Source organism: Anolis sagrei, chromosome 4, assembly GCF_037176765.1.
Source record: "Anolis sagrei isolate rAnoSag1 chromosome 4, rAnoSag1.mat, whole genome shotgun sequence".
Classification (NCBI taxonomy): Eukaryota; Metazoa; Chordata; class Lepidosauria; order Squamata; family Dactyloidae; genus Anolis; species Anolis sagrei.
The window spans coordinates 147,587,363-147,603,901 of NC_090024.1; the positions used below are offsets into that span (position 1 = coordinate 147,587,363).

Genomic DNA, 16,539 nt, shown 5'->3' on the forward strand with positions numbered 1-16,539 from the left:
GCTCCAGGATTTATATGCAACTTCCAATGGGAGATACACATATGTGGTAGGGGTATGTGCTTCATGCCAACACTTCAAAACACCTAAGAAATAAATGTATAGCATGAAATTCTTTTTGGATCCCCATTTGGCTTGGATTGATTTGCCATGTAATCCAGTTACTGAATGCAAGTTGTCTGTTTTAAATCCAATTTAAAGCAGATAATATGCATTCAGAAACTGGATTATATGTTCAGTGTTAATGTACTATCACAGGAATAGAACCAAGGTTTATAGGGAAGTCTTGATCTAGCACAAGATGTTTTTCTAGTTCAACAAAATCATATATTTTTCCACTGCTAGATCTCAGGAAGTCACATTCTTACAGCCTCAGAAGAAAGCAGTGGTGAATCTCTTCTGAACAAAGCTTGTGAAGAAAACCCTGTGATGGGGTTGCTATAGGTGCACCGTAGGTTGGAAATGTCATGAAGGCCCATGACAACTTAGGCTGGATCTACACTGGTCTATATGCCAGGATCTGATCCCAGATTGTCATCTTATCCCAGATTATTGGACAGTGTATGCTCATATAAAGCAGATTATCTGGGATCAGATCCTGGGATATAGTGCAACGTAGATCCAGCCAAAGCTACACATCCCTATTATCACGATCAAGATATAGCCAGACACATAAGCTGCAGATGATTACTGATGCCTTTCTGACTGTAGATCTTTTTAGGCAGCCCCTCACCACAATTTTTACTCTGTATTATACCATATTTGCTAGTAACATTATTCTGCTTCCCTCTTACTATTCACATTTTTTAAAATCCTGCATTCCATTGTGAAAAACACACCAGCAAAAGCAATCCCTTCCCTTTTCCAAAACCCCTAAAAGTCATGAAAGTAGCTGTTAAAGTCAACTAATAATAACACCTCTTCTGTACAACCAATGACTGCCTTTGGTATTATTGTTTCTCTCCCTCCTCCCATCCTGATCCATAACTGTCTTTAAAATCACTGTTCCCTCCAGCACCAGAGAGGCTGTAAAAGATTTCAGAGACAGCCTTTACTGTCAATCATAGCTTCCTTTTTTATTGTCACTGACAATTTTGATTCATTTTAGTCCCATGTTAGTGTCACTCTTGCTTCTACCCTCAGTTTTCTGTTGTGTAGGTTTCTTTTGCATTAGACCTTCCCTGAAATGTACAGAGAAGGAGGGAGGGAAGGAGGGAAGGAAAGGAGGGAGGGAAGAGCAGGACAATGATGGGGCATGACATATCCCAGAAGGGAATAACCCCTCTTCATTTTGGTAGCTATTCTAAATTCTAACCTATGAATACTGGAAAATCTTTCAAGTGGATATTGGCAAATAAATTCTTCAAGAATATTGGCAAATCCTAAACTAAACACAGTTCTTCCTTCTTTGGATTGACCACATTCAACAGGTAAGCTGTAGGGCTGTACAAGATGCCAAAAACATGCCATTTTCGGCCCCGTTTTCACCTCTCTCCCCCCCTATTCTGTTTACTGGAAAATCCCCAAAATCAGGAGGGGGAAATACCGTTTGGAAATCCATTTATGTTTCAGGAAGATCTAGTCCAGGGGTCCCCAAACTAAGGCCCATGGGCCAGATACGGCCCTCCAAGGTCATTTTCCCGGCGCTCGCTCAGGGTCAACTTAAGTCTGAAATGACCTGAAAGCACACAACAACAACAATCCTATCTCATCAGCCAAAAGCAGGCCCACACTTCCCATTGAAATACTAATAAGTTTATATTTGTTAAAATGGTTCTTCATTTTAATTATTGTAGTGTTGTTCAGTGGTTTTTGCACTACAAATAAGATATGTGCAGTGTGCATAGGAATTCATTAATGGTTTTTTTCAAATTATAACACAGAACACAGAGCTAGCTAACTCATGGTCTCTCTCTCTCTCAAATGCTAGGATACAAGAGAAAAATGGAGGAGCATGTCCTGGTACATATAGACCACTTTTGCAAAAAGACATGTGATCCACTTTCTTCTTCTGATTGGCTCTGGCAAGGCTAATAGGAAAAAAAATGGCGCAAGGCTGTTCTTGTCAATCATGGAGCAGTTGATTTAGTCGAATGTAGATGAGACATCCAGCGTCACATTCACCATTCCAACTAAACCTTCAGATGCTTCCTGCCTGGTCTGTTTTTGGTGATCTGGCTGTCATATCACTGAATTTCCCGAAATCCTGAATCATGAAATGGAATCGTGCATACCCCTGTTAAGCCATTCTCAGCATGGAAAGGGTTGTGTTATAACAACTGTGTTGGCCCATCCCAGGTTTTGTGCTATCTTCATCATTTTTTTCAAGGGCCATGGAAAGTGAACTCAGAAAGCAAAAGCACTGCTACCTTTTCAAAGAGCCTGAAAGTGCTTTATGTTGATGTATGTGTTGTCTGAATAAGTGAGACAATGATACTTTTTTTGAGGTTTTTCTTATTTCATCTCACAGGGATTAAAATAGTGTAGGAATCAGCCTTGTGCTTTTCTTAGTAATAGTAATAATAGTAATTATTATTATTATTATTATTATTATTATTATTTATATACCGCTCCATCTCCCCGAGGGGACTCAGAGCAGTTCCCAGATAACTTCACAAAACATACAAAGTAAAAAACAACATAACCATAAGATTAACAAAACAAAATATAAGCATAAAAATTGTCGCCATAACATACATATATTAAAAGTAATCCTGCCTGCTCAAGGCAATTTAAAAATTTAAAAGGCTGGGCCAAGATTTGTGCAAGCCCAAAAATTCTAGGGGGCCCGGGAATTAAGTGCAATGCTATAGCAGGCAACAATAATATTAGGTACGGGTCTGTGGTTGTTCATTCCGGGGCCAATTAGAAGAAAGAATCTGGGTAACTGGTAGGAAGAATAAGGCCGTATTTGACAGTGTGTAGGGCTGAGTTAGAACTGATAATTTTCAAAGGCTTGTTGAAACCACCAGGTCTTCAAGCTCTTACGAAAGGAGGGGAGGGATGGGGCCTATCTTATTTCCCTTGGAAGGGAAATAATAATAATTTTATTTCTTATCCACCTCTCCTTGTGGCTCGAGGCAGGCTAGAGCATCACTAAAAACATATAATCATCTAAAAACATTATATAAAATACACATATTAAAACATATTTGTACAGAATACATATTAAAAAATACAGAACAAAATGTAAAATTGGTGATACACTTCCATTGTCTTACTACTTAAAATTGATGTAGCGGTGCTGGGGATGCAACCCTGTCCTTAACTGCTTTTTTTTAAGGCTGTAGAATATAATTTTTTACCTTGTCTGTGTAGGATTAAGCATGTGCCTTCCTTCCTTTTCCCCGATGCCTTTCTTCCTGATTTTTCTACTTTCCTTGGAAAGGTCCTATCACTATTTAAATTCTTCACTTATTTATTTATTTATTTACTTTATTTATATACTGCTTTTCTCAGCCCTCAGGCAACTCAAATTGTATAACTCACATCACTACTCAAATAGTCCTAAATCTCTGCTTTAGTTTAAGAATTTTTCATGGATCTAGTACTCATTTCTGAGCTTTGACCTGGTTGATTGCAGATTACCAGTTGATGCTGGAGAGGAGATGGGGCAGAGCTTGAGGTTTCTTTTGTGTTCTCCACTAGATGATCTTACTATGAAAAAAAAAAAACACATACTAAATGTCTGCCAGCTCCAGAACCCAGTGATTTTCAACATTTGGTCCTACAAATTCCAGAATTTGTGATTACTGGAAGTTGATATCCCAAACATATGGAGGACAAAGGGCTATTCTAACTCAATGGGAAACAGAGCAACCACCTCTGACCATCTAAAGCAGTGGTTCTCAACCTGTGAGTCCCCAGATATTTTGGTTTTCAACTCCCAGAAATCCTAACAACTGGATGGGATTTCTGAGAGTTGAAGGCCAAAACACATGGGATCCTACAGGCTGAGAACCATTGATCTAAAGAACACAGACAAGACTAACACGAGATCATTTCCCCCTGGTCACTGGTTCAATCATTGCAGGCCTGTTTTATCTCATCTGTTATGTATATTAGCATTTGTCTAAAGTCCCCTACTATTATTCCAAATCAGCCTGCTAGTGCTGAGACCTTATTGGATTACCTCTAGTGTTCATCACAAGATTTTTTTTTTTGCCTGCTCAGCTGAAAGGGTCTCAAAGTAGAGTACCCATCAATTGTACTTAATAAAACATAGCCATCTATTTGAAAGTGTCCTCATTTGAAGGGATACCCATTTAAATAGCAATAGTTTTAATGGACAAGTTTGAACTTTGCAGATAGTAACCATGCCTGTGACATTGCAGTGAGTATGGATGCATGGGCCCAGAAGCATGTTCACATTCTTACCTCCTAATGGGAGTGTTCTGCAGACAAGCTAACACATAGATTGTATCTTTGAAGACAGAAAAGGAGAAAATTCCTCAAATCATCTTGTTAGGATCTCTAGGTTTTCAGGGGAGAATGTTATGAATATATATTTTATTCAGAGGCTCAGGGTGTAGGAATGCAGACTTGCCAAATTTTTGAAGATGCGTGCTATATTGTTCTGTGCTTTCTTCCCAATGCAAGGCAACAGGTCAGTTGTACTATAGCACTCCTCCACAGCTGCAGCAAACTACCCAGAAGTCCATAAAATGTTGTCATGACAGCTAAAGTGGAATAATGATGCTGTAACTGTGTGGTGTGAAAGTGCCCTAGATCTCCAAGTACAGATTGCTCTTACTCCCAATTGACTGGCAATAGGAGCACAATTGGAAGCTTCTGTTTATATCCAAAAGATGCTACCATAACAGTTAAAGTGGCATTGTAATGCTATAACTGTGTGATGTGAAAGGGTCTTTAAGGATCTGCCTAAATCAAGGACTAAATATGCCACAAACATGACACCACTGATACAAACAACCCCACAAACAAAATTGTAACCTTAGAGCCTTTGAATGCTGTTACGAGCAAACAATAATGTAGTTGTGTCCATCCATGAGCATCAAAGCCTTGTTACTAATGGCGGTTGTGAATTCATTCTGCCATTTTCCTCTGTTTACAGAGAGGAGGCTTAGGTAGAGATAGTGCTTTTTAAAAAGAAAGAAAAAATAACTGTGCCATTTGAGGAGAACAGTTCTTCCTATGCCAGTTTAATGCACTTTCATGATTGTCTGTCTCTAGTATATTATTATTCAGATTTGTATAGTATTTTCTGGGTTGCTGGGATAAGAATGCCACAATAATTATGCCCAGCATCAGTAGTTTGGCATGTTTGTGAAACTAATATGCTATTGTGTTATAATAATTATGTTTTAGAATAATTATATAAGGAGACACCGCTCTGCAACCCCATGATTTTTTTCCAGGTTTTGGCATTTTACAAGTTGCCCACCACTGCTTTTATGTGCAACAATAATAATTAATTTTCAGGCAAGGTGCAAGAATTTCTGCTTCATTTAATTTAAGTTATCCCAGCCCTGATTGAGCCATAGTCGAGAATAAATAATCCTATTGACTTTGCTAAGATTGCTAATCTGAATTTTTTCCACTTTCTGTTCATTTACTTATTTTGGCCATTTATAGTAGGAAAAGAACATGCCATAAGTTCTCGGGTCAGAAGTTCATTTGCCTGCAAACTTCTTTTGCTATTCTCTCTGACCAGTGATTAAAGGGCATTTTAACATCAAATGAACTGAATAACAATAGGGTGTGGTTTTTGGCAGGAAAGTGGCTGAGACAAATCATACATCTGAATTGCCTTTCAGACATGCATAAAGCTGAACTGTGCTTTTTTATTTTTGCCTTTGAGAATCTTTTCTAGTGGCTGAAAATGGTATGTGTCTGTACTATCCAATTTGCTTTACTTCCAACTCCACTCTCTTTGATCTTATCCCATGCCTTTAGCCCAATGGTAGCTAGTGGCTTCCATGTCAATAGGGTAGTAAATCTGTACTGGTCTTTAGTTTGAAGTTCAAATGAGCTATCCATTATTCTGAACTGCACCACTGAAATAGGTTCAGCACTTTGGATAGCTATTTGAAATCCCGAGAGAACCTTAAAGGATTCTACTATCTTACTGATGGGTGCCACCAGTCACCGCTACCTTAGCACCACTCACTGCTGCACAGGGCCCCCCGGGAACCTTTGCCAAATTGGAACAATGTTCCAAACCTTGATTTGTTGGTTGACTCTACAAACAGGGTTGTTTTGAAGCAGGGGGAGCGAGGGTCCCCAAGAAATTCCAGGAGAAAGAGGAGAAGGAAGAGACAGAGACAGCTTTGCAAGTTCACAGAATTTATTGCTTACCCAGGTAAGGGCACCTCAGCTCCAATCTGGCTGTTGAGGTACAAAGCCCTAGCCCCAAAACACCCAGCATTTATAGGCAAAATTATCCAGTTCGCACATGCGTAGATCCATTTGACATTTACACAATCTAATCAGTTTGGCCTCGAATCGTAGCCAAGAACATATGTTGGCAAGAACACTTATTGGCACAATATTATGTTTTCCACAACTTTCCCCTTACATCATCTGACCTCGTTCTCAGACAACTTACATTGAACCATTAAAATGAATCATAACTTCATATTTCATCACATCATATTATATGATTCCACACATCTTCATTTCTGTATCTTTAAGCAAGCATTTCCCTTATTAATTCTCCTTAATTATATTCCCAATACATTTGTTCCATTAAAAAGATATATTTCATTTTGCCTGCTATTTACTTCAACCAGACAGGAGGTGGCGCTGTTATACCATATCTTCAAATGTCCGCTTCTTCCTTAGGTTAATAATTATCAATTGTTCTCGGCACCCACCCTCGTAGGTTTCCACATATAGCTCCTGGCCTGACCTCGGCTTATCCAAATATTGACACAAGATTAGGTCCCCAGTCTCCTGTCCTTTCATGCCATCTGTCGTTTTCCCTTCCTCCAGAGAATCACTAGCAGAATTCCTTCTTCATATTATTAAGAATCCCTTTTTAAGGTAAGATTTCATTAATTTCATTAATTTCTATTTAGCTGCTGCCACATACCCCACAAAATCTTGTGACGAAGAAAACCATTTCTTTTCGGAGTCACACCCTTAGTGTGATTATACCACCTTATCTCCCCTGGATAACTGTTGCATCTCTTCTATCTCCAGAGTCATAAGTTGTTTCAATTGACTTCCATGTCGGGCATTTGCCGTAATAACAATTCTTTCAATCATATTTCTTAAGCAAGCAATCACACAAGGCAGTAGGAACATGATCAGAATACCAATTATCAAGATAACAAATCCTACAACGATGAGGTCTTTTAACCATTGGAAGTTTGGCAACCAATCAGTTAACCAGCCAAAAACACTCTCTCCCTTTGGGGCGTATCCAATTCTGATGGTAGATACTACTTTCTGTATCTTATCTATATCAGATTCAATCTCTCCCGATTTGTTTATATAGTGGCAGCACGTGGTATTGAGAAAAGAACATAGCCCTCCTTGTACAGACAATAGGTAGTCCAAAGCAAGTTTGTGTTGCATCAGGACCCCTGCCAAGGAATCAACTTCTGTCTGCAGAGCTCTTATTCCAGCCACAGTTTTGTTCGCCAGCCTCTCCACTTGAGCTGAGAGTCTCCGAATCTGTCTTATATTTAGAGCTACACCCGCAGCAGGGAACAAGATGGCTCCCAGCCTTTCTCCCTCATTTAAATAAGTTTGGTCTGGGTCATATCCAAGTGTTTCATCATAAGCTCTTTTCAAACGCTGTTCTTCACGCTCCCTTCTCCAAGTCACCTGGGATTGTTGTTCTGGGTATATTGTCACATCCGCTAACATCAGAGTACCAATCGTGCACGTTCCTTCCCAAAATGGCAGTAGAATCTTTCCCGCCCATTGACCACAGATCCAATACAATCCCTGAGACAAGCCGCCCTTGGCTACCAACGATTTAGGCACTTCCTGGTGGGCTTCCACCCCTTTTACCACTTTTGCAGGATTTGATTCTCCTCTACTCTGCTGTGGCCCTTCAACAGGTGGTTCCCCCTGGCCCTGAGGCAGCCCTTTGCTAGGAGCCTTTGGTGGATCACGACCCCTGCTGGCTACTTTTGCCTGGGCCTGTCTAATGTGCGTGCCCAATTCTGGTGAAACAACTCCATCAGATCTTTTTACCCTTCTTGAATGTTCCAAACGGGCTAAGAGGCTAATATCTTCAGACGCCTCTGTTTTGAATACATGGAGAAGGAGATTACAATTGGGATAATGACCAAGTTCTATTTGGTGTGTGTGGAGAGGGTTATCTCTATCTTGGGTCCATCTCTCATCTTTCTCCCAAATAATGCAAGCTGGGGCCTCTGGCGAAGTCTCTGCATGTGTTATTATAGCTTGTCCTGGATCAAGTAAAGTTTCAGTCATCTCATAATTTTGAGGCCTTAAATTGCTCCATCCCTTTTGGCTTAATAATGTTCCTACCATAAGTGGCCATCCCTCACGCTGGGAAGTAGGCCCATGACTACAAATCCAACAGTCAGTAGCTTCTGTCTCATTCGCTATGTTCTGAATCATCTGGTGGAATATGTTCTGCTCCCATCCTCCCTGCACGAGCTCTGGGACAATTACACTCAACATCATCAGGTAATAAGTATTCCACATTCCAAAACGAATAAGCTTTCCCCCATAAAACATGCTTATAACGGTAAGCCAACCAGATCAACCCCACAATAATCAGAAATCCCACAAATACACCCCCGTCACCAAAAAAGTCCATTTACTCTTCTTTCTTCTTTCTTCTTACTTCTTACTTCTTTCTTGATTGTAGTTTCAAAAACTAAGTCTCTCTCCTATTCAGGGCAACTTTATTCTTATGTTTTAAGTCTTTGAAATGTATGTCTTTCTATTTTATTTATGTATGGTTTAATTAGTTCTTTATTCAATCATCCAATTCTTAAGTTTATTTGCTGTAAGTCAGGGTCCTCTGCTGTGTAGTCTTCTCTCAAGCAGGCTTAGCTCATCCACAATTTTACTTCCTCGTACCCGTGGGGATTCATCAAGTAGCAGACCCCTTTCACTCCTGTCTCAGATGTCACACTCCCCAGGATCTCTCATCCACTTTAAATCTTCTGGTAAAACAGGGGGATACTGTAACAGGTAATTAATTAACATTTTTAAAATCTGTACTTTTTCCTTGATGCTTAATCCTCCTCACTTCCATCTCATATTGCAACAGTTTATCTTCCTTTGCCAATTCAATTTCTAAACATTTTGAACCTTAAAAAGCATCTCAGTATTTTAGCAAGGCAACCCCATAACATTCACTTTATCACAGCTCTCCCCACAAAATCTTCTAAATTTAAATGCATCTCGAATTGCCACTACTTTCTCTCTCAGACAGTTTCACAACTAATATCAATTTTTTTTTCCCAAAAGATTTTCCCAATTTCTTCTCTCTCCGTGAGGGCATTTAAGTGGCCATCTTAAATACCCTCAACACATGATTTTTCCCTTTTCAATCTCACCCGGCATTTGCAAACAATCAACCTCACACAACCTCACACACCAGTCTTATTCATCCCAAAACTGATTCCATACATACACTCATTTACTCTTTACTGCAATTCTCTTTTCAAAGGGGAATCTAATCATTCACTTCTCACACTTCTCTCTCACACATCTCAACAATTTTCTTTCATTATTTTTAATCCCTCTTTACTTCTGTACTAACATTTCATCACTACTGCATGACTTTCTTTTACATTCTCATTCTCTCTTTTCCCACATGGTAATCACACACTCTGGTTCTTCTCCTGTGATTAACCATTTCGCTCTTCTGACTTACTTTTTCCTTGCTTTCTCAACATTCTCTCAACATACCTTAACTTTCTTCTTGGATGGCTTTCTCTTACCCACATGCTTGGTTTTTCCCCATCATGTGTTCCAGGTTTTCCTGAATTTTCCTCTTTTTCCTTTCTTTGAAACCTGTGAAGATTATTTCTCTCACAACACAAACAGCTACACACATTCTTTTTATCCTTGTTCTTTTTCTAACCACACACACATTCAAGTTTTCCAGAGAATGTATACAGACATTTTCCCTTTTTCCCAAAAGACAAACACATATTTCACATATTTTTCTTTTTTCTCTTTTCCTTTTTTTTCTCATTTCTTTTCTTTTGGCTTTTTCCCGGAAGCCTATAACCATTAGTTTCTTTTCTTTATGAACATACTGACATTTAACAAAGAGACAAAGCAACAACAGAAACAAACATATGGTTGCAAAGCAGCTAGAAGGGACAATGCATATACACCCAGCCAAATTCCACAATACACAACACATAGGATCAACATAACAATTTTCCCTTTTCAAAGTGCACTTTTTCTTAACCTAAGAGTGAGCCTTCTGTGGCGAACGCAACACTCAGGGGGGTTTTTCTTCTTGAGGTCTGCAGTACCTCCTTTGAAAAAATGTTCCCCCAAACCTGTTTCCTCAGGCATATCCACAAATGCCTGTACCTTAAAAAAAAGCTAGCTTTTCCCCTTTTTCTGGAACTGCAGCTGTTAATTCCCAATGCCCTCTCAGTCAAGGAGCCAGCAAAGGAACAGGCCAGTGGAGGCGATTTTCCTTATGGGTACCCTTTTTCATCTCCCCTGATCCATGCCTTGTCCAGCCCCTGAGTGAGAAGCACCAGCTTCCAAAAGCTTACCTTTCCTTCTTCCTTTTCTCGAGCCCCACGTTGGGCGCCAATTGAAGCAGGGGGAGCGAGGGTCCCCAAGAAATTCCAGGAGAAAGAGGAGAAGGAAGAGACAGAGACAGCTTTGCAAGTTCACAGAATTTATTGCTTACCCAGGTAAGGGCACCTCAGCTCCAATCTGGCTGTTGAGGTACAAAGCCCTAGCCCCAAAACACCCAGCATTTATAGGCAAAATTATCCAGTTCGCACATGCGTAGATCCATTTGACATTTACACAATCTAATCAGTTTGGCCTCGAATCGTAGCCAAGAACATATGTTGGCAAGAACACTTATTGGCACAATATTATGTTTTCCACAACTTTCCCCTTACATCATCTGACCTCGTTCTCAGACAACTTACATTGAACCATTAAAATGAATCATAACTTCATATTTCATCACATCATATTATATGATTCCACACATCTTCATTTCTGTATCTTTAAGCAAGCATTTCCCTTATTAATTCTCCTTAATTATATTCCCAATACATTTGTTCCATTAAAAAGATATATTTCATTTTGCCTGCTATTTACTTCAACCAGACAGGAGGTGGCGCTGTTATACCATATCTTCAAATGTCCGCTTCTTCCTTAGGTTAATAATTATCAATTGTTCTCGGCACCCACCCTCGTAGGTTTCCACATATAGCTCCTGGCCTGACCTCGGCTTATCCAAATATTGACACAAGATTAGGTCCCCAGTCTCCTGTCCTTTCATGCCATCTGTCGTTTTCCCTTCCTCCAGAGAATCACTAGCAGAATTCCTTCTTCATATTATTAAGAATCCCTTTTTAAGGTAAGATTTCATTAATTTCATTAATTTCTATTTAGCTGCTGCCACAGTTTTTATTTTTTTGTATTGTCAAAGGCTTTCATGGCTGAAATCACTGGGTTGTTGTAGGTTTTTCGTGCTAAATGGCCATGTTCTAGAAGCATTCTCTCCTGATGCTTCACCTGCATCTACGGCAGGCATCCTCAGAGGTTGTGAGGTCAGACCTCACAACCTCTGAGGATTCCTGCCATAGATGCAAGTGAAACATCAGGAGAGAATGCTTCTAGAACATGGCCGTATAGCCGGAATCTTCTGTAGCAGGTGTTTCCACAGTCTTGGGGCAGCTGATGAAAAGATGCTCTGTGTGACGGTTGCCAATAGGGTTCTGGATGGCTGGAGTAGCCCCTCCCCGCCCCCAGGAACTAAGTGGCAGGGCGAGGTGGATTGTATGGGAGAAGACGATCCTGTAGGTAACCTGGACATGAACTATGTAGGGCTTTAAAAGCCAAAACCAACACTTTGTACTTTGCCTTATTGGCAAGCATTGGAGTGATTATAGTATTGGTGCAATATGCTCACTTCCAGAGGTAACCATAACCAATATAAACTGGAGCTTAGAGCTACTGGGAGACACCAGTTACTGATGCAGAACCTCTTTAAGTCTCATTCAGGACCAGGCCTATCAAGAGACAGAGTTAAATTACTAAGCCAGGTAATAGACTGATGGCAAGGTGCTAGAGGGTATAGTGAACTGAACCATGTGACCTGCTTTGATCACTAGCACTCTCTAAGGACCCTTCCACACAGCCATATAACCCAGAATATCAAGGCAGAAAATCCCACAATATCTGCTCTGAACTGGGTTATTTGAGTCCACAGTGCCATATATTCCAGTTCAAAGCAGATTATTTATTTATTTATTTATTTACATTATTTCTATCCCACCCATATCAACCTGAAGGGTTTTATTCAGACGTGTGGAAAGTGCCTAAGTTTGCCTGTGGCTGGAAGTGATTCTGGGTTTGGTGCAGGGTGATCATGGAAGTGTTAATAAAAAAAGTAACTTTTCTAAGCTCTTATCATTCTGGCATAGGGTTTGATCTGTTCACCAGTAAAGTGAAAGGGTTAGTTTTTAACACAAAATAGATCAGATCATTGGGGAGTCTGAAAAAATGTGACAAAATAGATCAGATCATTGAGGGCAATATACTAATACAAAATGGATTGCTTAACATCGAACACTTGCTGGCCCTTGGCTCATTTCCATGCTGCTGCAGTTTCTAAAGATTTTGTAACATCTCCCCTGTGGCCTGAACTCAAATGAGGGCATCTACACCAGAGTAAGAAATGTCTGTGTACTGAATTGGGAAAGGCAGACAGTCTATCTCAAATTAATGGAGTGGACTCTGATCATGAAAATGAATATGCCATGCAGATCGGACCATATGGCTGCTGCCATTTGGGTCCAGTGCTTTGCCGGTTAATGATGCTAACAGAGTCGTTCTGCTACATGAATAACTTGGCAGGGTGATGGTAAGCTAGTTGGGCTCTCTGAATTATTCAATGACTGCAAACAGAAACAGAATTTTGGGTGGAATTGAAATCATTCACCTTTTCTATTTTAAACCTTATTTTTAAAATGTAAAATAAACAAAGCATCAAGTACTTTAAAGCAATGGACTTAAATATAATAAATGTGATGTCTCGTTGAGATCTAAGTATATTGTGCTCACTGTAAATTGCAGTCTAGACATATGTTCTTGGGAGTATGTCCCATATAAATAACTGTTGCTTATGTATTCTGCATCAACACATATTGAATTACACTATGGGAGGATTGAAATGAAATGTCCATCCTAACCCCACTGCCCATACAACAGTAAATTAATAGGATCTTTTCAAGCAAATAAGAAAAATCAGTTGCTGGGTCATACCAAATGAATACCCAGCATGCTGCTCACAGTGGCCAAAAAGATCAAGTGAGTAACCTGAAATGGCACCATCCCTCTCATGTTTCCTCAAATCATGTACAGAGGCATATTTTCTCTGATATTGAGAATAAAATACGGTTACCTTGACTAATAATAGCCCTCTTATTTGGCTTCAAGTTGCCTTTAACCTATGGTGACCCTAAGAATGAGAGATCTCTGAAGGTCCTGGTCATCAATTGCACTGCTTAGATCTAGCAAACTCAGGGCATTGACTTCCTTGATTGAATCAATCCATTGTCGAAGCCTTTCATGGCCAGAATCACTTGGTTGTTATGACTTTTTCGGGCTGTGTGGCCATGTTCCAGAAGCATTCTCTCCTGATATTTCACCTGCATCTATGGCGGGCATCCTCAGAGGTTGTGAGAAATCAATCCACTTGTAGTATGGTCTTCATACAGTCTTCCACTTTACCGAGCTTTATCATCTTTTTTAACGGGTCCCATCAACTCATGATAAGTCATGACAATTTAGCCATTTTGGCATTACTGCTTAGGCATGTATGCATGCAATTAATACTAATCCATCTTTTCTACCTAAATGGGACTTAAAAGAGTTTACAGCATAAATGTTTGAAAGAGAATGCAGGCCCGATTTGCTCTGGAACCTATTCAGTTATCTTTACTCCTGTGCATGGTTTCTGTAGAACTGTCTTCCAGCCACACATTTCAAATGAATTGGTCTTATTTATTTATTTATTTGCTGTATTTGTATACCGTCTTTCTCAGCACACAGACAACTCAAGGCAGTTTACAGGGCAAAATTCAATGCCTACAACATCATAAATACAATTAAAAACATATCATAAAAACTATAACAAAATCAATAAAACATAAATCCATAGTGTCTCCTTGTTAAAAACGTTGTCCAGTCTCATTGTCTAGTTGTTCCATTTTCCTATGTCAGTTACTCTGCATTTGCAAATGCTTGCTCAAAATGTCTGGACTTTTTTCCGGAATGTTAAAAAGGAGGGGGCTGATCTGATATCCCTCGTTAGAGCATTCCACAGCCGAGGGGCCACCACCGAGAAGGCCCTGTCTCTCATTGCCACCAAATGTACTTGTGACAAAGGTGGTAATGAGAGAAGGGCCACCCCAGACAATCTTTAGGTCCTAGATGGTTCATAAGGGGAGATGCATTTGGACAGGTAAATTGGGCCGAACCGTTTAGGGCTTTATAGGCCAAAGCCAGCACTTTGAATTGTGCCCGGTAGCAAACTGGCAGCCAGTGGAGCTGGAGCAGCAGAGGAATTGTATGCTCCCTGAGCACCACTCCTGTTAGCAATCTGGCTGCCATCCGTTGGACCATTTGAAGCTTCCGGACAGTCTTCAAAGGCAACCCCACATAGAATGTGTTGCCTTGGTCTGTAAAGCTTTATTTCTGAAAAGCTTTCAGAAGCATCTGTAGAAACTGGAAATACTATGACATGGATAACTTTTATAGAGATTCAAGAATGAGAAAAAAAGAATTATTTCTGTCCTTCCCACATAACACATAATTAAATTATGAAATTCATTTCCCCAAAATGTAGTATCTTTTGGCTGTTTTGATCTAATCTTTTTTTAAAGCCACCTAAAATGATGGTCTTAAGCACATCTTGGGGTAGGGAATTCCTATTTTAATTCCGTGTTAATGATGGGGGAATACTTTATGTTCTCAGTCTTGATACCCCACACAAGTTATATTTTACACAAAATTTTAAAAAGCCGTTGTGTTCCTGCTTTATTTTGCAATCAGATTTCAGAGCAGAAAATTACCTTGAAAATATCGTTTAATGGCAGGCAGTAGCAATATGGTCTTATAAATATTGAAAAAAGGGCATGTTGAATTCTTTATGGCCACAGTGAAGACACATCCTTGCTAATATGTTGTCCAACACTTCCACAGATCGAGATGTGTTTGCTTCTTGTCTAACGTCCCCCTACCAATTTGTCTCAGCCTTACTACCTTTCCTTCCAAACTTTTTTTTGCCACAAATTGTTTTTATCACAAATCCTAGCAGATACTTCACTGTTAAAATGTTCCCCTGAAACATCTAACACCCACTGAGAAAATTATCTTGAAAGGTTAACACAGGGAGGCTGAAATGTAAAATGTCAATGGGCAGCTCCTATTATCACCCCCTCCCCTTAAAAAAATAATTACCCACAGGCTGGTATTCAGAGTTTTAAGTACTGTGGGTAGGACCTCAAAACATCAGGAACATTTTGTGCTGTTCAAGCATCTCTCTTAGTATATCCTCTAGCTCCGGAGAAGCATTGCTTGGGGAAGCTTATACAAATTGAGCTAACCAGCAGGGCTCTCTTTCTTTACAAATAATCCTTGCTGATCTCTCCAAGACAACCAGACAATTTAAATCAATGGACAATTGCAAAGGTGGAAAATTGAGGGCAGCAAGAATTAATAAAATGATAGATCTCTGTCTGAGAATTGCCACAGGCTCTCATATCAGTCGTCACTATTTCAGAGGACATGGTGATATCTGCCAAGGAAGGAGGCTTTATGAAGAAAATGGGATGCCAATCCGCGCGTCTATGATGCGATGTAATAACACAGCCGAGATGGCCTCTGATGCATTGGGTCAGTGGCTGTTTGATATTACCACTACTAGGATGACTATTTAACATTTATTGCTCCTTCACATTTGGGGGTAATATTTCAGTTAGGCTATATAAAGTGCATTTTTAAATCATTATTATGCCTCAGTCCTTGATGGCAGGGCACAGGTGGAACCCATTACACAATAAACTATGACCATTCACTGTATGTCGATGGCAATACGCACAGGACTCCTTCGAAGGAAACACTCTCAAGCAACCACTGACTCCTTCTTCTACACCAGTGCTTTGCTACTGCGCTGGCAATTTAGCTGTGCTGTGAGGACCACAGACAGGCAGGACGCTAGATCAAAACAGAGTATATCATAACATTACAATGTATAAAATACATAAAACAGAACAGCCCAATGTTTACTGGGATTACTAGCTCATTTATAGTAATGTTGCTCTTCATGTTTAAACTGAATTCAGGTTTTTACTAATCATTTATAAAATT

The 16,539-nt window shown here is 39.8% G+C and overlaps 1 long non-coding RNA gene across 1 annotated transcript; it reads right to left on the bottom strand.

Annotated features, from left to right (window-relative positions):
* Nucleotides 1-6,286: 6,286 nt before the first annotated feature.
* On the bottom strand, nt 6,287-11,561 carry LOC137096963 (uncharacterized). Its single transcript, XR_010909849.1, has 2 exons — nt 10,835-11,561; nt 6,287-9,132 (listed from the first exon to the last, which is right to left on the bottom strand). It is a non-coding gene; the product is annotated as an uncharacterized lncRNA (long non-coding RNA).
* Nucleotides 11,562-16,539: the final 4,978 nt, after the last annotated feature.